Source organism: Buteo buteo, chromosome 7 (assembly GCF_964188355.1).
Source record: "Buteo buteo chromosome 7, bButBut1.hap1.1, whole genome shotgun sequence".
Lineage (NCBI taxonomy): Eukaryota > Metazoa > Chordata > Aves > Accipitriformes > Accipitridae > Buteo > Buteo buteo.
In genome coordinates this window covers 24,316,722-24,338,103 of record NC_134177.1, presented here as the reverse complement: position 1 = coordinate 24,338,103, position 21,382 = coordinate 24,316,722, and the positions used below count along the sequence as shown (strand labels likewise).

At 39.8% G+C, this 21,382-nt stretch overlaps 1 protein-coding gene across 2 annotated transcripts in view; it reads right to left on the bottom strand.

Moving 5' to 3' along the window:
- CAB39 (calcium binding protein 39) overlaps nt 1–20,366 on the bottom strand; it is a 42,853-nt gene extending 22,487 nt beyond the window's left edge. The window contains exon 1 of one of the 2 annotated variants that reach the window (XM_075031939.1): nt 20,215–20,366. The gene's annotated coding sequence lies outside the window, so the exon portion shown is untranslated. Of the gene's footprint in view, nt 1–18,417; nt 18,436–20,214 lie in introns of those variants that run through there. The other variant, XM_075031940.1, reaches the window with a different exon arrangement.
- Between the last annotated feature and the right edge of the window lie 1,016 nt (nt 20,367–21,382).

The following is a 21,382-nucleotide window of genomic DNA, read 5'->3' as shown; positions in this document are numbered from 1 at the left end:
AAGCATAAGGCAGGTAGTTTTTAATTAGATTACTTTCAGATAACAGTATCAGAATGAAGGTTGAAACAAGACCTTCCACCAGCCATTTCCATTCTTTAACAGATCACAAGGACTTTCTGTTGCTTTTATTTTGTAATATAATAATTGTCTCTTTATAGTAATCTCTTGTTCATAATCTGCACAAAGAAGGGGTTGTAACAATGAAATTACAAGTGCAGGGCTAGTACCTTAAGAGATAAAAAAGTGTCCAGGTTATTCCTTAGACAAGAGAATTTTACGCCTCAACTTTGACACATGTAGTAGAACAGAAACCTACCCTTAAGAAAAGCATGACTACTCATTGTTATTTAACAAAAACATAATGGCATTTAAAACAATGTGTAATGAAGATTATGTATTTTCACCCATGATTTTTTTTTCTAGAAAGAGATAGGTGTGAAAATAAGTACAATTTCCCCACAACACAGATGACATACCTCAAGCATCACAGCACCATTTGAAATGTTCCCTTTATTCTCTCTCTCCCTTTGATTACTACTCCTGCCAAATTAAGATGAGCCCTGAAAACAAAGCTGGATTCTTTCATGCTTGCATATCATCACTGATAATAATAGTATCTAACAACTACTCAGCATATTCATTCTGGAAGATGGCTATGTCCATGTAACAGAGCAGGATTGGCTCAAGAAGTTGCTAGTCTTAATTCCTTGGGTTATGTGATAGAACAGAATAAAATCCAGTAGGAATCAAAACAGTTCTTTGAGAGAATAAAAATACTATATGGAATCACAAAACGTGGTATTACAGCAATATACAAAGAAAAGAAATCAAAACCAAGAAAATTATTCTGCACACTCATTTTCTGGATCCCAACTGTTAGTCCTAAACTAAAAGACTACATGGATAACATATAGAAATATAGAACGACAAACAATTGTCCTCATGGTGTGCCCAATGTCTAGGTTTACAGAACTTGATTTCCCTCCAGATAGTGCTCAATTTCTTCTTTAAATTAAAAATAGTCTATCACTTTGACTTATTCATGAAACCCTCCAGGTTCTGCATAAATCAGATATACCTACATGCATACACAAGTTTTATTGTATGTACTAGCATATCTAATAGAAAATAATCAATTAGTAGCAGTTCACTAGCATATATTTACACCAAACATTTCTTTACAATTCAGGTAAGTTCCTGTATGAAACTCTCATAAGCAGTTTAGAAAAAAATCAGGAAAGACTGCTGGCACCCATAAGAAGGAAATCCACATCCTTGATTACTGAGAGTGACATTTTGCTTTCAAGGTGTTTCATTTATTACATAAAATGGAATAAATGCATTGTTTCTGCTGTATCAATTTTATTACTGGAAGGAATGCAGTGGCACTGCCAGGAACATGATCTGGGGCCTCAGGACTGAAGACCCCACCAGCCCCGAAGCAAAACGCTATTACTGAAGAACCTGTGTCACATCGTGCCAAAAAAAAAAAAAAAAAAAAAAAAAAAAAAAAAAAGCAGGAGCAGTCCTTTGTCTCTCAGAACTGTACTTCATGCAGCGAGGAGAACACAGACAGCTTGTTCCCTTTTCAGCCCAGCAAAACTACCCCAAGCAGCACTCTGTGCACAATAGACAATGACAACATCTGCGTGAGATCAGAAAGAACTACAACAACCCACATCTGCAAAACGAGAAAAAAAGGAAACATCAAATGACATTTTCTGTAAGTAAGAAGAGACCTAACATCATGTCAAATGATAACTGTTTCACATTACTAGCACCTGGTTGCCTTGCAAATTCATGACAAAATTTTGATTGTGGCTTAAGAAAGGGATCACGGGACTCTTGAAGAGTTAAATTTCAACAAGTACATGGACAGCTCTGTGCTCTGCTGGGCTGCTTTGCTTTATCTTACCTTCCCAGAAAACTCACTGCTTTTATCCATTTGTTAAAAGAGACCATGAATGATATTGTACAAAACTCAAGCTTTCCTAGGCAAGCATTTTATTTCACCAATACTCAGGCATGTCAAATGTAACAAAATTTAAGGTCCTCAAAGCATTGGTGTCACAGCCACATTTAGAAATCTTAAATGACATTATAAATCCAAACAGACCATCAAACAACAATATGGCATGCAGCCAAATACCCAGAGATTTAAGCTCGACTGACACAGAGCGATTGACACACACTCAGGCACACTGGGACATTTGGACTTCTGTGATAACAACAGATAGTAGTCCCACTGTTTCAGATAGTATGTAATTTCCAGCTCCATCAATGCAGCATGCATCCATGCAGTTTGCTTTATATATAAGGCTTTATATTTTTTTATTCACTGCATTGACCACATAATCAATTAATGTCCAATTTAAAACTAATGCGTTCCATATGTAAGACTGTATTTTTAAATAAGCAGACAACACTTAAAAGCATTTTTCTATGAGGACAGCCCTCTTGCAGAAAAAAAAAAAAACCTCTGCAAGAACAAATACAGAAGCATGATAAACAAATCCCTCTCTTTTAACAAATTTTAATTCTCTAAAGAATAGATTCACTAGCCTGTAGTATGCTCTGTCTTGTAATTGTTAACTTTTTCTTATTTGAAGGGTCAGAAAATGCGCTACCTATGTAACAGAAATGTGTGCTACAGTTTAAAACCTGATTACTTAACAGTGTTTTTGTTGTAGGTGGAGTGTGTTTTTTTACAATAAAGCATATTGTAAGACTATTTTCAAGAAAAATATTGGTACAAGAAATAGTACAATAACGTGCATGACTGCAGTGACATGTGCAAAGAGTTACTCCACAGACAAATGAATTACCAGCACAGAAGTCTCACTGACGCAGGCTTTTAAAGCTATAACAAAGGTAAAAGAATGCTAGCTGTATAAGCAAAGACACAAAAGCAAATTCAGTCTTTCTGCTTATGACGTACCATGAATTACCACAACATAAAAAAGTTCTAACTTTTTTTCTCTGCATAGAACTATAATCCATAAATAAACCATCAAATGAATTCAAGTATTCACATATTTCAGCTCAGGAGAGCAAATGTCCACCTTTCCCCCATGCAAAATGCTACTTAAATAACATACAAAAACCCCTACGTTCCCAATTTTGTGAAACAACCAGGTACAATAAACACAATTTCTTATTCTACTGTAGGCCTCACAGTTTAATTGCACTATATTAAGTCTTCAGCTAGATCTTGACTTGTTTACACACCAAGAGTTTAAGGTGACTGCTTTTAGTAAGCTCTTAACGAGTAAAAGGAAAAAACCCTGCAGCCACTTCCTGGCTACAACTGCACATTACAAAAATCCAAGCCTAGTGAAAAAGCACATCTAATATCCAGTTAATGTGCACATAAGAAGAAAACTGCTGAAGATCAAACAAAATCAACATAATTTTAGTAAAGCCAAATAATTAATGGTAAGGTTCCCCAAGATGAATGAGCCAATCCAACAGCTGGCCGCTGCTGGCAGGGAGGTCCCATTCCCCCTCTGCTCCCAGCACTGCACTCCTTCCCCACTTTTACGCCAGGGCCAGCTGACCCATCCGTGAGCTGATTCAACTCACTAAGCTATCAGAAAACTAACACGTAAAAGGAAGGTAAGCAATGTGTAGGGAATGTAGAAAAAACATCCCTTTGACTAGCAAGCAGTTGTGAACCAACACCCTCATCTCATGATCTCACCATAGGGGCACTTTAAGGCAAGGCTTGAGCTGCATCAACAGCAGGACTGAAGTGGGAAGGTCACTCTCCATCAGTTATTTTGGGTGGTCTGATATTTGTCTGAATGCCCAGTGTGCCAGCTGACCTCACCAAAATGGCAGAAGACAAACCCAACAAAAATGGGGGGGGGATTCTGAAAAGTTCTTGAGAGTACAAGGCACTCTCAGCTGTGAGCCAGAGCCAGCCCAAGAAAGGGAGGAGGAGAGGAGAGGGCTGGGGGAGGCAGGAGGGAAGAGCACACCACCTCCTCCTCCTCCAGGTAGAGGGAGGCTGCCAACCTCTATCCTGAAATCATATTGTGTCAATTACATTCAACAGTGTTAATAAGACACAGGAGATTGACTTAAGCAATACAGTTAAATAAGTTAATCAGTCTACAAAGGCAAAACACCTAGATTCACAATAAACAGTTGGGTCTACTCTGTATAGGGATTTTTAATTGACAATTTATCAGTCTATTACTGACAAAACATGCTGCATCTTGCTGGAGAGAGGCATGTTTGTATCAAAAATATAATGCAGTGAGCTCATGTTTGTCCTGATAGAAATAATTTCCCATCAGAACCTGTTCTTTTGTTGTATGCCTCTTGGATTAACAAGGATCATTAAGTCACTATTGAAAACAATAATGGAAATCAGTTTTCATCAGGTCTTATTGTTACAAGCAGCTGTTAGTTCAGCTAGAATTCACCCCTGTGAAGTCTGGTTAGAATGATAAAAACAGAAATAGATCAAGAAATTATGCATTTTTAAAAAGCACTGCCTCACTCTCAGACATGCCCAGCATCCAGAAGGAAGACTGACAGCCATTCCTTTGATCCAAGAACCATTTTTTATGCAAGCTACCACACTCCTTGGGAAAAGAATATTCAAGTACTTCAAAGCCAGAAGCAGACACCATATTAGCTATTCAGCCCTCTTGTACAAGATTATAAAATTTTACTGGTTATCAAAGTATTTAGCCAGACTTAAGGTACTGACTGTACTTTCTGTAAGAACCATTAGCAAGAAGAGCAGCAGCTACCCTGCGCTGCACCAGGGCACCCAGATGACACTCTGAAGCATCCAAAATGCCACTGCCAGCTCATCACTGCAAATTCCTGGCTACAGCACATCTTCCTGAAAGGCCTTACCACTTCTAACTGCAGAAGAGTAGCTGACTGAAGACAGCATCCATCATTTCCTTCAATAAGTCATTTAAATTGAGTACTCACATTTGTCATTAAAGCATTCTTCCACATTTTTCACATGCTCTTTTCTACTACATCTTTCAGTATCCTGGTTCTGGATATGTGGTTTCCCATTAGATGAAACAATTTTCTAGAGCCTCAGCATTGTACCACAATAATTTTTCAATTTTCTTTTTGATATGCTAAACAAATTGAAACATGACAGCTCTCATCCAAAATATATGTCTAAGGAGTGTTGTTTATTAATACAACCTCACATGCAAAACCTTCCTATCATGGAGGAAATAAGACTGATAAAGAGCAGAAGCCACACCTCAATCTATTTCAGGGCTCCAGCATGAACTATGTAGTATAACCATGGCTTTACCCACATAAGCATGCCATTAACAGAATGGCTATGGTTGTAAATGGTAATTACTGGCACTACCAGCTGGCAAAATTTAAAAGTATACTCCAGCTCTTTAAGAGTATACATTTTTGCTATCCTCTAAATACTTCTGCACATCTTTTCAGTATTTCTTTCAACATTAACTTTAAAACGTGGATAGGAGGACTGCATCAACTGTGTCACATATAAGAAGTAAAACTTCTGACATACTAAACGGCTAAAGCAATCAATGTTCTGTTTGGATCTGTTGTGAGAAATGTAATTTATACATTTTATTGCAAGATAGGCATGTTCATCTCATACCTGGCATGTCACACCCACCACCGAACACTAGCATTTTCCTTAAAATTCACTATTAACTTGTTCGATCAAGTCTGCAGCACACAAAAGCTTTAATCTGATTCAAAAGCAGTTTCACAACTCTGCATCACAGAATTATTTGTGATGTGACCCACTTAAAGATTAAAATGGAAGAAAAAAATCCCCTAAGAATGGTAACTTAATTCAGAGAAAAATGAAAATCATGAAGAAAAAATTCTCTGCTGTAACACGGATGAACAATTAAGTGAACAAAAAAGATCAATTAACAGATTCAGAAAAAAAGAAAATTGGAAAATAAATTTCTATGTAAAAATGAAATACATAATGTGAGATAGCGTCTCGCTTTCTGAAAATTTCAAAGCAATTAAGTCCCCAGCAGTTCACAGGCCTGCTTGTTTCTTTAGCACCAAATGCCAGATGACTCCTTTCATTGAGCAGGCTTCTTTCTTTCTTGCCATTCAATTACTCTACTGATCCTTCTGCCTCAAGAGCCTACTTCTCCATCAGACACCTGCATCATGCTGGGGGAAGAGAAGGGCAGCTACTGCCATTAGGCTCTATTAGCTCACTGCAGCCTCCTAAAACTATGTTATACTTTGTGACTTGTACATTATTATACTCACTGCAGTTTAACACACAGCTACAGAGCCATTGCAAAAACTTAAGTAGAAATTGGTTTTAAATAAGGCTGATGCTTTTAAGGGGCTTTAGAGATCCAGCATAAGCACAGAAGAATTGTTAACACTAATGCTTAGTATCTGAGATCCCAGCTTTTTCTCCATATTCAAGGAAACCTTATGACTCAGCTTTTTTCCCTGGTGTACTGTTTAGAGTTACCCCACCCATTCACTTCCCCATGAATCTTACTGCTATATTGCAATATAGCATACAGACAAGCATGTAAATGTGTCACCCATTCCTTGGTAAATCTATTTTTAAAAAAATAATAATCACAAGTTTCACCACAAGAAGTAACTACTATCTCTAACACACTGCGCACAAAAAAGAACGTACTTGGAGCTTCAAGAAAAGTTGTCAGATGATATGCCCACTTCTGGCCAGGTTGAAGCTCAAATAATTTCCTCATAACCTGGCATTACAGTCAATCCCCTGTTGGCTCGGATGCCTTTACCGCATCATCACAAAACCCAGAATATTTGTTACATGACAAAAAACGCTGCAATTATGTACATGCCATTCTACCCAGCCTTGGAAGCAAAAATGCAAAGCAAAAGAGTCTCCTTTGTAACTATTTCTATTCCTTGGTATATATTATTCCTAATCCTTTCCAGAGGTTTTCTCTTTGCATCAGATTTCTGATATACATCTAAGGTTAATTTTGAGAGTGAAGAAGTGGCAAAAGGAGAGGCAGAAAGTACACTGCAGTTTAATCTCTGACTTCATTTCACAGTGTACAATATGGTCTAGAGTTAACATGTTCCAATAACTAAAGATGGCTATATGAATATCAGAAACCACACAGGCAAAGGACAGGAAACCCCACTAGCACCACAACGTCAGCATTTAGTTCTAACCAGAAAGCTGGTGCAATGGACAGAGGAAAAATAGATTATCTAAAACATTAATTAGTCACATAAGGAAGGAGGATGAGAATCCTAAGTACTAGCACAAGATAGGAAGAGAAATGCATGTGCGCTTTTGGGGTGTTTTGTTTTGAAGAGAAGTTGAGAACAACAAAAACACAGGAATGGTCCTGGGATTGCTCCAGGTGCAATCCTCTAAGGTGCAACTTTCTTTAGAGAATATTCTCTCAATAAACAAAAAACTATACTCAGTAAAGCCATTCTCTAGAAGCACAAGTAACAAAGCTACGAAAAAAAAACCTCAAAATGGATAAAGTATTTACCCAAATGTAGTTTCAGTAAGAATCATGTCATAGTATTACTTTTGAAAATAACATTTAAGAAAATCAACAATATTTTTCCCATGGTTCCTTTACTTCCTTTGGAGGCCAAATTCTGTGGCCAGCTAGAAACTTCTAATGTTCAACAAAAGTTTATCTAAGTTCAACACATCATAGTTCTTCATCTAATTTACCAGATCTTACAATAGATCTTTAATAAACATAACCTACAAAGGAACAGTATCACTTAAGGAACGACAACATTAAAGCATAAAGTTAATGGGCTATAAAACAGTGATCCTGATGTAGCTCAGGAACATCCTAAAAACAGTTACTTAAGAGCTGGGAAGATATATCAAGGAGTATCCACCTTCCCTAGCTCATTACTACTGGCCCCTGCCATAGGCAGAATATAACAAACTTCATCAGTCTCTGCTTTGACATATTATACCTGTGAAGGCTTCTCTTCCAAAAGAATTAATTTGGGAGTCCACAATTAAAGACTATTTATGTTAAGGCTACTGTACAATTCACCTCAATCCCAAGAGCCCTTCACAAACTAGCTGAGATGACATGCAGTCAAGCATAGCTTAACATCTCTGGGTTTACTTTTGTGCATTAGCTTGACATAACTCGGGCTGAAACCAACAGGCACAGAAAGCTGCACTGCAAAAAGATGTCAAGTCAAACTCCTGAAAGGTGACTCTGAGACCATGGATGACTCCTCAATTCTGCTTTTTTACCTCTATTGAGAGATCTCACTGGCGTGACACAAAGATTAAAATGTAAGTTGTTCTGAGATCACTCTCATGAATCCAAGCTGCTTCTTGCTACACAAAACCAAGAGAACTTGGCACATTATTCAAGGATTACATATCTCCTCTGCAAAAGGGAGTTCCTGACAAATAACCTATGGGAGTTATGCACTGAGTCACAGAGAAAGCAGAAGAGGGCAATCAATAAACGACTCAGAATCATGACTCCACCATTACTGTGAATCCTTCCTTTCTAGGCCATTGCATCCTCATTCGGTAAAGGGAAAAAGTTGTTCAGTTAATTTTTTTTCCTTAAATTATCTCTTACTTAGCACTAGGAGCTGATGTACAGGCAATATCTGAGCTGATCCATAAGGTCATTATCCATTTGATGAATTTGCATTCTGTCAAACTATTTTTTGCCATGATCCCTGGCACTTAAAACACAGTTTTGATGACAGTACAAAAGGTTTACTGACACAGCTCTGTTAGTAAATCCTACCACTGCAGATACAGCTTATATTAGTAAAAAACACAACCTCTGACCATAACTGCAACTATGGTGGGGCTTTACTGGTTAAGTACCTTTATAAAGTGTTCTCTTTCCTTCACACTGCCAGCCAACATCAGTACCACCATAAATCAAGTGTCTGATTTTCCCAAGCTAGCTGCGTGGAGGTATCTTTTAGTACAGAACTTTCAGCCAGCTTATCTTCAGTTGAGAAGTCCTGCTTCCTTTTGAGTACACTGTACCAAGGACAATGTGGCAGATGGGAAAGCAGTGTGAAGATTGGCAAAATCAGCGGCTAGGCAGGAGAAACTTCTCTTTTTCCCCTAAATACTCAAGATCAAGAATTAGTTTCATGGGCATCACTTGAAACAGAAAAATAAAAATCAACACATTATAGGCCAGAACACATCTGTGATATTCAGATGTACATCTCATTGCTACCAAGACACCAAGGTGTTTTGTAAGAAATAAACTTATGAGAAGTAGCTGGCTGAAATTTAGCCTGAACAAAACTGTCATGGGCTCAGGAAAGAGAAAATACATTGATAATATTATCTCCCTTTTCAACTAAACTAGAAGTCATTACTGAATTCATGATCAAACTGTGTGCCATGATAATAAAAATTAAACAAACAAGCAAACAAAAAAAAAAACCTCAAAGGATAATTCACTCCATTCTCCCAAGAAAAGAACCAGCCACGGTGATATAAATTCCACATAAATAATTCCAAGGTCACAATATACCTGAAGAGGCTGTAAAAAAGTATCCTTTACACAGTTCCCTTATGCCACCTCTCTTTCTCCTGCCAGTTCATGTTTGGCCTAAATCTTCAAAGTCACTAATGGATTCGATTTCTGATACATAAACCACATCACACCTCAACTGCCAAGACAGGTGTGTTCCTTTGGGGCAAGGCAGATCACAGAGCATGGAAAGATATATTTAAGAGCAGAGATGATGCATACCAGGGTTAGGAGAACTATCCATGGCACAAACCTTCAGAAGAGATGAGGTGAGAGCCAGAACTTTTAACACCAGACCATTGTATTTTCCTTTTGTAGCAAATATTTTGAGGCAAAGGGACAGGCATTTCAACTTAACCCTGAACTTCACTTCATACCATGAAATGCTCCGCAGCATAGGAATCAAGAAGGAGGAATGATCTGGATTGTCCCCCAAAATGTGTCCAAGCTCTTGTCATGCCAACCTAGCTAAGAGTCCTCCTGATGACTCACAAGACGCCAGTCTAAAGATCTAAGATACAGCAGTATATGTCAGCATACACACTCTGAAAAGCCAGATATTCTTGAAAACGCATGTGAAAGTCCTTTTAACCTCCTGAGACCACCTTAGAGTTCTCGTTACTGAAAGTTACTTGTACTTTAAATGGAAACAGAATAGAAACAACATGCCACATGCCTGTGGTGATCCATCAGATCCACATACATGCTACCTTTCATGTATTTTTTCCCTTTTGGGGACACTTGAGTTATCTTTTCAGGTAGACACCATCATGGCAAGGGAAATTCTCTGCTTCCTTCACAGTAACAAATGCAAGAAAATAAGAACCTTGGAACAGGCAGGTAGAAGGTCCTCATAAAAAGTTTAGCATTTAAATTTATTCCAGCCAAAGGTCACAAGAAAATACCTTACAGTTCCTGCTTGCTAGAACTAAGACAGGTTGCCCCGAAGTTTCAAAAAACATTTTTGCATTAAAAAAAAAAGCAGGGGGCAGGGGGAATACCATAACAGAAAGGGACCTTTCCAAAAGGAAGACTTCCCAGCTGATTTTACTTCAAAGCAGCTAGCAAAAGCTGTTGTAGATGTAATTCTCCAAGGCAGAACAGCCCAGAGGGTTCACAAATTGTAACTAAAACCAGAACCATTGATACTTTCTATATAGCAGTCAGCACCTCTCCTGCAACACACCTAGAGGTCCACAAACCTAAAATGTTTGAGAGCTACCAGTCTAGAGAGCAAGTAAAAAATGAGGCTTGTAACAAGCAGCAACCAGCATTAGGCCAACTAACACAGTGGAAAAACTGAAGCATCTGTGAGGGACAGTACCCTTATCTGATCTGCTAAGAGTCGGACTGGAAAAAGGAACTATCAAATTGTTTCGCAATACTAAAATAAGAGCTCCCAGCTTGCCTCTAATGCAATTACTGTGTAACACTACCAAGAGAAACTTGAACACTAGCAGAAGATATCATGTCTACAAGTTTACCCAAGGAATGATTGCACATCATCTCTGTAACTACCGAAAAAAATTGTTCTGAAGGACAGCAGATCTTCCAAAGGGCTGACACCAAGCTCGGGTGGAAATGCTTGCAATTTAGCCGATACTTACACTCCTACACTGTGTATTATTAATTATTTCAGCTACATCAGTATCCTGTCAACCCCTTCTCTTCCTTAGGGCTATGTGGAAAAAAAACCAAAAACAACCTTTAAAATTGTTAATTTGTCCACCAGCTTAACACTAGTTTTATTTAAATAAGGGATTATAAAAATTACTTTGATAGTTTACAATAGTATAATGTCATTGCTTTCTACATCACCAAGAGGCTTCGATCAAACCAAGAGCCCTTAAATAAAACAATCAAATACTCTAGAAATAAAAATTTGCAGCTATCAAAATTCACAGCCTTGGTAAGCACATAAGTTATTCAAAAGCTTTCTTTCAAAAAAAAAAAAAAATCTTTTCTATGCTAAAAGACTTGTTCTAATTACAAAGGCGAGCCAAAAGAAATAATTCTCCCCCAAAAATTTTATACTGTAGTTCCATTTTCAACAACATAAGTAATCAACATGAAAATGCTAAATTTAAGAAAGAGAAGGTAAGGTTATGGTTTCAAGACTCTGGTTTAAAACTATAACCTAAGGTTTGACTGCAGTCAAAATGAACTATTGGTTATAAATTCTACAAGATAATCTGTAATGGTATCTTTAAAATTTCTGAAAATAACAGAAATAAAATGCATGCAGTGCCAATTTTGAAATCTGATCAACCATCCATTAGATACAGAAGTAAATCAGGGGACTTCTGAGGATTCAGGTATCTATTAAAATAACTTTTTTTTCACTGCTATGTCAAACGATTTAAATAAACAATGTGAAAGACACTTTTCTGCTTTTCAAACTATCCAGATTTCCCTTTTAGCTCCTAAAATAGAGATTTTAATTTTCCCATTCACAATCATTTTAAAATTAGTTTAGTTTGGTTATCTAATTTAGGGACTTGATGAAAGTCCAGATTTTCTCAGTTTTGGTATAAATCTCAGAGGCTTGAATGCACAACACTGAAAGTGAAGAGTACCATAATAAATACAAGTGACAAGTTGCAGAAACTTCTGCTGTACTCACTAAGACTTTTCAATGCTTGTAAGTAATTCTGAAAGTCAAAAATAACCCATTTAGAGAAGAAATATTCTGTATTTCTGGCCAACAATCCTTGTTCGCTAAAGAGCTCAAGAACGGCTAACTCTGAAACAGATTTGACATTTCTTCCTAGATTTGATACTGTTAAGTCCTCAACGTGCGAAAATACATGAGGGGCAACTGCCAACGCCAGAGGGAGAACAGAACTACTCTTCAGACTCCTCTCCAACAAACTCAACCACAGCAACGCTGAGACCTTATTCAGTGCAATTCCTAATGGAAGCCAAAAGCCTTGCATGGTCAGTCTCAAAGGAAAAAACATAATACATCTTCTGTTGGATGTACACTATAAATTCATGCCTATATGGCTGTTAACATTTTTTATTTATACATATGCACACAAGCATATATACATAAACTTCCCAAACAAGAATGAAAGCTCACTACACAGAGTTCATTTCTCTTTAAGATAGATAAAAACATATATATACAGGTAGGAAGGAATAACTAGAATCACCAGTTAGAAAGCTGGGGGGTTGGAGGCTGTGTTTTTCCCAAGGTAAAGGAATGAAGAAAACTGACATGCAATTCTTTCACAGAATTTAATACTTCAATACAGTCAGAAGTTGTCATCACGCACAAACACCCTGAAGTTTTTGGGACTTTTCTGGAAGATATTCCATAATCCTGAAATAAAGAGGTTCTTTCGGATCTCAGGATGTTATTCCCCTCACCGTAACACGGGGGTTAAGAGTAACGCCAGTCAGACTGCTCAGCTATGCCAGGACTCTGCTCAAAACGCTCTGTGAATGGATGCATTTCCTAACAGAAAAACTGTTTAGTCCAGCTCCACCCTATTACAGAGTTAGCAGAGTTTAAATATTGCTCAATGTCAATTATAGATGTAAAACGGAACTATGTTAGTCAATACTGATGAGTCAATACACTGCTTTTCTTAGAGATTACAAATCTAATCACATCCAGAACAGCACTTGTTTAGAAAACTTAGAATATTTACAAGAAGCTTCCTTCATTGTTGATCCTTATTGATGAAATCCATGGAAAAAGACTAGTGACATGGTCACTGGAGCTTGTGTTTGCTTTCAGACCATATTTTAAGACAAGCTGAATTTCTCATGTTCGAGAAGTGAGGCCCTCGAGTCCAACACCTAACACGACGACATTTAAGGTTTTCTGATTATCTTGATTATTTTAGTTTTCCTTGATTGTACTTTTTTTTAAGAGAAGCCTTCATTCATTCCACTGCCAAACTATACTAGACTACAAAAAAGACAAATTTTCCATAGGAACTTTTCCTTATTTGATTTTCAATTTGGAAAGCATGCAAGAAAACCAGGTCCCTCAGTCAAGACTCTGATGTACTGCTCCAGAAAGCAGAACTGTACCCCGAATCTTCCTTTCTCATTAGGCAACACATAAGCCAAGTGCCTAATGTGGTCACTACTTAAGTACCCATCCTGTTCTGGGAGTCCAAAATGAGATTCTGAGACTAACAACTAATACTATGGCAGCAATTCAGGTGCCTGAATGACAAATGTCACTGAAAATGCACTAGAACAGCACAGCTGGTCTCCACCTGCTCCTTCGGAAAATCACAAACCTCCTACCTGTCGTGGGCAGATGCCTGGGTATCTAAAATAATACTAGATATCTATGTCTAGGCAACTGAATCTCACATCACGAATGGATGCCACTGGAAAAAAAGCTTTGGAAGTGTAAGCTCTCAAGTGCTCCACCAGACAACACACAATGTCATGCACTCAAACACAGGAGAAAATTCTCTGTGCTTAAGCATTGTTACTTGGAAAAAAAAGGGGGAGAATCACCATGCTGCTGGAGAACACTGTGAAATGTACTTTCATTAGTATCTGTGAACCAATGAAAAACCCACAAGGACCTGAATCCTCCTGTCATCAGAGAGCTGAGTTTTATGCAATAAAGGAAAAGAATAAATACTACATTTTGACTAAGCAAGTAAATGCAAAGGATGCCCCTTCATTGAGCGTTCTCTTGTGCACTGATGGAACAAAAGGTCCTGCTGAAAAAAAACTGAGAACAATCACTTAATCAAACTTTTTGTACCTGATCAGTATAAGCAAAGTGAAGTTCTGAATATTTGTTAACTTTTGAGAGATTAACTTTGCTTTCTCAACATTTTCCTAACATAGTACTGAGCATATACAAAGTCTTTATCAAGAACTGTGCCTCAACTCTCTCCCCTACAAGGTATCTCTTTAAATTCCCCCGTAAAGTTTCTCCAACACTACCAATCTCCAGTCAGAAGAAACTTAGGACTTGAATAGCAGGTGTTACAGGTTAGAAGAAGGATGCATTCATAAACTGTGTGGGAGAAACTTCTCACTGCTCACTTGTGTTACATTCAGTGCATGTCTGTATCACAAAGGTCTCATTTCAGTAGCATAAAATCTCTTACATTTTCTTTTCTAAAATCCTACTTCTCTGTGAACAAACTCTTCTTTTGCTTTTAATCTGTCTATAGACAATATTCAATAAATTCAAAATGTTGTAGGCTAGTTAATTTTATAAACCATTACAATACATCAGGCAAAAAAACACCTTTTGAAATAAATCAAAAGGAGTATCATCTGCCAAAGCAGTAAAGGGCATACTTTACATGTAACAGTCAAAGTAAAATATAATGACACAAGTAACTATTGCCTCATTTCTACAACTGTAGCAAAAACTCCTGAAACTGCTTAACCAGAGGAAGAGGTCAGAGACTCCATTGCAGCAGGATGCTCTGAATGTATGCCACCAGCACACGGATCTACCACACCATACAAGAGGCTACTGATAGTTCAATGTCTATAGATTTTTTTTAAAGCAACCTCCACAGCAGATGAGCTGGGAAGCTGGCATGGCTCTGAACAAATACTTGAAAAAAAAGGTATCCATCCATGGTAAGCCTTCCCAGGTGAGCTCTTGGCCAGGGGAGTAAAGAGAAAAATGATAGGGCAAGTCGCACAGTTGGCTTCTGCCTAGCAAAATCCAAAGTGGCACCAGACACAAGAGCTGGCCAGTGAGACAGAGGGGCCTTCCGCAACTATCTTTTCAACAGGCTTTCTTCGTATTTCTATGCACTAGCATGCTTTACTTAAAAGTCAGTAAATAAAAACTTTTCAGAAAGGTGTTTCTTCAGATGTCAGTTGTTTGCCTGGGCACTTCTAGCAGCCAGAAAAAGATTATTCGTTCCACATTTCTGGGAACACTTCTCAATTTTTTCATTTTATGTTTAACACAGATAACCTCAAAGGAGATAAGGCATTTCACACACACAAATGTCTGAACATAAGTACTTCTCTCGCAATCACACATATTTAACTCCCTGAAAAGCTGACTTATTAATTCAATTTGATTTACAGCCAAGTTCTATCTTAGCTATTTTTAAAGTGTCACGTTTCATATCTTGCATGGTTTGCAGTTAAACTTTTAGTTACATTCTTTTAGGAAGAAAAATGAATTTGTTATCAATACAAATTGATTTTAAAAATGCACAACAGTGTAAGGATCAAAAGCAGTGCACAGCAATTTTTCACTGATGCAGCCATTTCACTGTGAAACACTTGACAGTATACCTAAACATTTTAAAATAACTCCAAGTAGTAACCCCTAAACAACTTCATCCCAAAGATGTTTCTGAACTTAGAAAAACACGTTACACTAATACTACAGTTCTGTACTAACTATAACTTCTCAATTTTTTAACTGTCTTGCTATATTTAACTTTGTAGCAATGAATTCTCTGAGTATTTGAAGGGGAGGGAAGAATTACAGAGGAAACAGATCTTTAGAAAAGAACTAGGTATTTTATTGGAAGTAGCGGATTTCCAATGAACAGAAAGATTAGCTAGAGCATTCAGCGGTTTCCCCTGGAATTTTATGCCTTTATGGACAGGCTTAAAATTTGCTTCCTTTCAGCGAAGAAAATTTGCTTCCTTCCATTTGAAGTCCAGAGTCAGTAGCTTTTTATAGTGTCTTCTGACTACATGAAGTATTAGATAGAATGCTCAAAACAAGAATTAGAAAGCAAATTGCAGTTGTTTAAGTATACCCTAAGCAATTTACTTTCTAAATTAATGTTGTCTGACAAAAACAGGCCAGGAAGGCTGCTGAGGAACAACCACAGTTATTCCTGTAAACACACAGTATTTTGGCTGCTTCCAGTTTGGATCAATCCTGAATTCAATCTTTTTTACAAAGAGTATTTAAACAGGGACAAATGAATGTGCCATTTTATCTTAAGGTGGAATAACAAAAGCACATAAATCTGCTCAGGCTAAAGAAAGACCAAACTCACATGACACCAGTTTAAGCCTTAGGTCCTCCTGAAGCATGCACTTAAAAGCCTAGCTCAAGCCCATTAAAATAATTCAAGACAGCCTCATCTTCTAATTTAACCTTTGTGTTTGCACTTGGGGGGGTGGGGAGGGGAAGAGGGAGGGATCTCAGCATAAAGTTTCACCTTCTAACTGAAGACATTCAGCCTCCTTCTGGCTCACATCTCTACGTTGTGTGGTGCAAGAAGCACAATATTGAGAGAAAAAAAGAGAGTGCCCAGACGGAAAGGAATGAGAGCTGAATTTGCAAACAATTCAGACCAATAAACACCCTAAATTAGACAATAAGTGGGGCAAGTAGCATTTTTAAAGTTCTCCTGTTAGAACAGCACAATCTTGAGCACTAACTGGAAAAGGTATTTTTCACCTTGCTTGAGGTTTATCTACAGCTACAAAAGTACAGTTACAGTGAACACTATGACTTAGGATCACTGAACAACTAAAAGGTTTTTGTCCAATGTGATTAATACCTGGCTTCAACTTGCAGCTAAGAAATAGTAAAAGTGCACACAGCCCACTGTTTCCTTACCAGAAATTGTTAAATTTACAAGATTTCAACTGTACAATGTAGAAAGTACAATATTCAAAATTCAACTCATGTTTTTGCTTTTCACATTATTCACATAAATAGCTGCAGGCTGTTGTGATACTATTAATCTTGAACGAGCAGATGAGTTAAATCTTATTTTTGATAGAAAGCTGCAAGATGCCTCCAATTAGACGAAGGTAATCATACTTTAATAGCTGCTCTTGTAATTAAACCGTATTATAAAAGTGTCAGAAGTGCAGAAAAGGGCCAGAAGGGAATTCAAAAGGTCATCTAGGCTCCTTCCTGCCCCCTGCTTCAAACCAGCATCAAGTATTGGAGTGCCACTCCAAAACTCTACATGCCCTACAAGAAAAGACATCATTTTAGCAAGTGTCTAAAGCCTTTGAGCACATTACAGAAATTATCAAAGCTTTCAGACAGATTTTACACAAAAATTAAGGCTGCAAACATCTTGTTAAAAAAATATGCAAAAACTCAACACAGAATTGATTCAGAAGGGAGGACACTGGTCGGTAATTCTAATATTTGCAAAAATGCCACAAAAAAACCTAGAAAGTGCAGCATGTACAGTGCAACAGTAAGGTCTCACTCGACTACCATCCATTAATTAATAAGAAACTAACGCATTAGCTTCCACAATAGAATGCAAAATAGATACCATTCCCTCCTGAATAAATGTTTCATAAAAGCAATCAAGGAATTCCAAGAGATGGAGTTTTCTTAATATTAACACTCCCCCACTGGGAATACACATTTGTCTGTGCTTGATAATACCCAAAGAGCATCATTATCACTCAAAGACATATTGTCACAAAGTAAATTACTTAACTGGCACTTTTATTTAGTCTCTTTTATTTGCATAAATACATATATCTTAAAAAAATATGAATTCTCTTTTCTAATTCTCCATCTACAACCATGTGTTAAATGCCTACAGAACGCATCGAAATTTCAGAACTCCATGTCAACATAAGTAAGAGAATGCAATTAACTTGAAAAAAAAAAAAAATCAATGCTATCACCATTTAGAAATATTCAGCAGCACAGTAGTCCATACATACAAACCTACATTACAAGACCTTTATTCTGCTTTCTCCCAACACCACCAGACACGGCCTCCTCCTATACTAAGGTACTCTTTCTGTCTGACTAAGGAAAGTCCCCAACAACACATATATCACACTACCATCAAGAATACAGTTGAAATACAAGTAAATTTAAGCGAAGCGTACACTAGCTGGCTGACTCAATAGTTTCTCATGTCACAAGACAACCATGAAGCTAATTGTAAAATACAATATTCTTACAACAGCAAGTCCACGACAGACAGAATCCTACCAAGACACAGTGCCATGGGGCATCATGCCACTCTTACAGATCAGATAAGCTGCCAATTCATACAGGGCAACTGAAAAAAAAAAAAAACAAAAAAAACCCCAAGTTATTTCTGACCCCAAAACAGGTACCATGCTTATTCTAATTCACAGAATATTTCTTGGCCTTTTTTTTTTCTCTGTAATTAAAGGCATATGCCACAGCAACAAGTATTAGGTATTAAATAAAAGTACAGTGTTTTAAATAGTAAAAATCTATTATTTAAAAGCTTCAATGCCAAGGCGCAAGCGCAGGATGTTAAATTTCCTCTGACAATATATTATTTCATGAGCTCTTCACGTTAAAAAGGAAGACACATTTCCTGATGATGATGAACTACGCTGCTGAAAGAAAAACACAGGGCCTTGAATTAGTTTCTGACAGGTAAGTTTAAAAAAAAACACACACACACAAAACTTTACAATATTTTTATGCTAATCAGATTTCATTTCTGATCTACATTTAAACTGTTCTTCCAAGCATTGTTACTTGCCTCACTGAAACTAAAGAGCCTAGGTCATGTAATTTAATCTTTGACTCATCATGCAAATTAAATCACACCATTCCCATAAGACAGCATAAAGGTTTTAAATAAATCCTACACACCTAGATGATCACTTACCAAAAATTAAATTTTCTTTGGGAAAAAAAAAAATCTAAAAAAACCCCCAACAAATACCAGATACATCCTAGTTTCAATACTAGTAGTATTTCACAGATTTGTAGGAAAAACGAATGAAAAAACTTTTTTTCTCCTATGGAACACGGAGATGACACTACGTTAGCTTTCTATGGGGTAGCCTGCAAAAAAAAAAAAAAGGATCTTAACAGCCCTCACATACAGTTATTTCTGCCCAGTGGCCTATTAGGACTACGAACATGAATAACAATTGTAGGAAGAGGCCTCAGACCTGGACGTTGAGAGGACTGCGCAAGTTAGCGCCTGCTCCGCACCTCCGATCAATCCACGTAATAAAGGACATAACAAAGACGAGGTTTTAAGCGGGTGTTCTCCTGACCAAAAGGCTAACCCCGGTGACGACTGCCCACCCGCATTTCCCCCTGCCACCCGGCTGGGACAGAGCATTCCCCCGCACTGCCCATCCCGAGAGGTGCCGTGCAGCAGCGGCTGCCTCCCACCCCAGGAGCGGCCCCGTTTCTGCGGGCTGAGGTAAACCCCGCGCGGTTTCGCCTATCAAGTCATTACCCGGGGACGGCATTTGAGGAACTTCGGGATAACAGGCGCTGCCGCACCAGCGGAGCGCAGGGACCGCTCTGTGCTCTTTTCCCTTTCAGCCCGCCTCCGGCTTTTACACACAAACGCACGGACACCCCCCACCCCCAGAACGGCACAGACACCCCCAACCCCTCAAGAAGACGGTACCAGCCGGGAGCTTCCCCACTCCCCAGGCCGCCAGCCAGCCCCGGGGAGGCAGCGCCGCCTCCGAGGCCAGTCTGGCCGGCAGGACTCGGCCGGTCCCTCCCAGCGCCGGCCGCCGCCGGGCGGGGAGAGGGGACCGGAGGGCGGCGGGCACCGGTCGGGCCGGAAGACGGCCTCTGCGGCCCGGTCCGGCCGCGAGCGGCCGCCCCGCACGCACCGGCCGCGGCGGCGCCGCCTCCCGGCCCGGCCCGGCCCGGCCCCGCGCCGGCGGACAATGCGCGTCGGGCCCGCCGGCCTTCGCTCCCCCTCACGCACCGCCCGCCGCGCCGGCCCTGGGCCTGACCCGCCGCCGGCCTCCCCCCGCCGCGCCGCCTCGGTACCTCGGTGCGGAGGGCGGCCTGGCGCCTCCTCGGCGGCGTGTCCGGCGGGGCCTGCCCCTGGCGGCCCGACCGCCCCGGTCCCGGCGGCTGGCGGCGCGGCTCCGGCAGCTGCAGGCAGAGGCGCGGCGCGGCCCCGGCTCGCCCGGCCCCCTCCCCCCCCCCGCCCCGCGCTCTGCTGCGTCGCAGCGGCCCTTCCCTCGCCCGGCGGCGGAGCGGCGGCAGCGGCGAGCGGCGGAGCGCGGCGACGCTTCCGCCCGCTGCCGCACGCCACCGCCCCCTGCCGGCGCGGAGGGCCGAGGGCGGCGCCCAGGCCGGACCGGCGCAGCGGCGGGGGGCGGGGGCCGCGCCCGGAAGCCCGGGACGGACGGGAGGGCGAGCGCCGTCGAGCTGCTGCCCTGTCGCCCCCCGGGCTGGAGTGTTGGTGCCAAAGCAACCCCGCTCCAGGGGTTGTGTATGGTTACTATTTAACGTCTATTGTCATGCCTTTTGTTATTTATTGTTATGTAAATGTTATTATTTGTCATGCTTTTCATTCGTTATTAGTGTTCTTTTGTTCTTTACTGGCATTTAGTCTGCAATATTCTTTTTATTACTCAATTTTTAGTAGCTAAATTTTATTATTTGGTATTTATTGGTTTATAAGTTTTATTTATTATTCTTTTTTTGTTGTGTCCCCCCCCCTTTGCCCCAACCTCCTGCACCCTCTGCACTGTCAGAAAACTCTTTGTTCCATGTCGCGAACCTCAGGGCTCCGATGTGGGGTTGTGACGCAGCACCATGCCTTGGACTTCAGCCGGCCCCGTGCGTCAGGTTGCTGGTGAATTATAGGCTGGAGGTTTTCTGCTAGTTCCCATCACGGCGTGGAAGGGCTTTGGGCTGTTTCTGTGTCCCTGGTAGGTAATTAGTCGTATATTATTCTCACCATGACAAATGCGGATTGGCCTGAATCGAAAAAAGCCCACATCGCTCCCAGCATAGATCAAGCTGACATTGTCCATTAGTGCAGTATAATACACAACGTGATTTTAAAGCAGAAAAATACATTTTTATGGAACAGGTCGTGAATTTCTCACAAGCTACAAGGTGAAACCTTGCACCCACGGATCTGATGCATTACTGCTGTGCAGCAGTGTGGGACTTGCTGGCCTGGTTTCCTGAGATGTCCTGA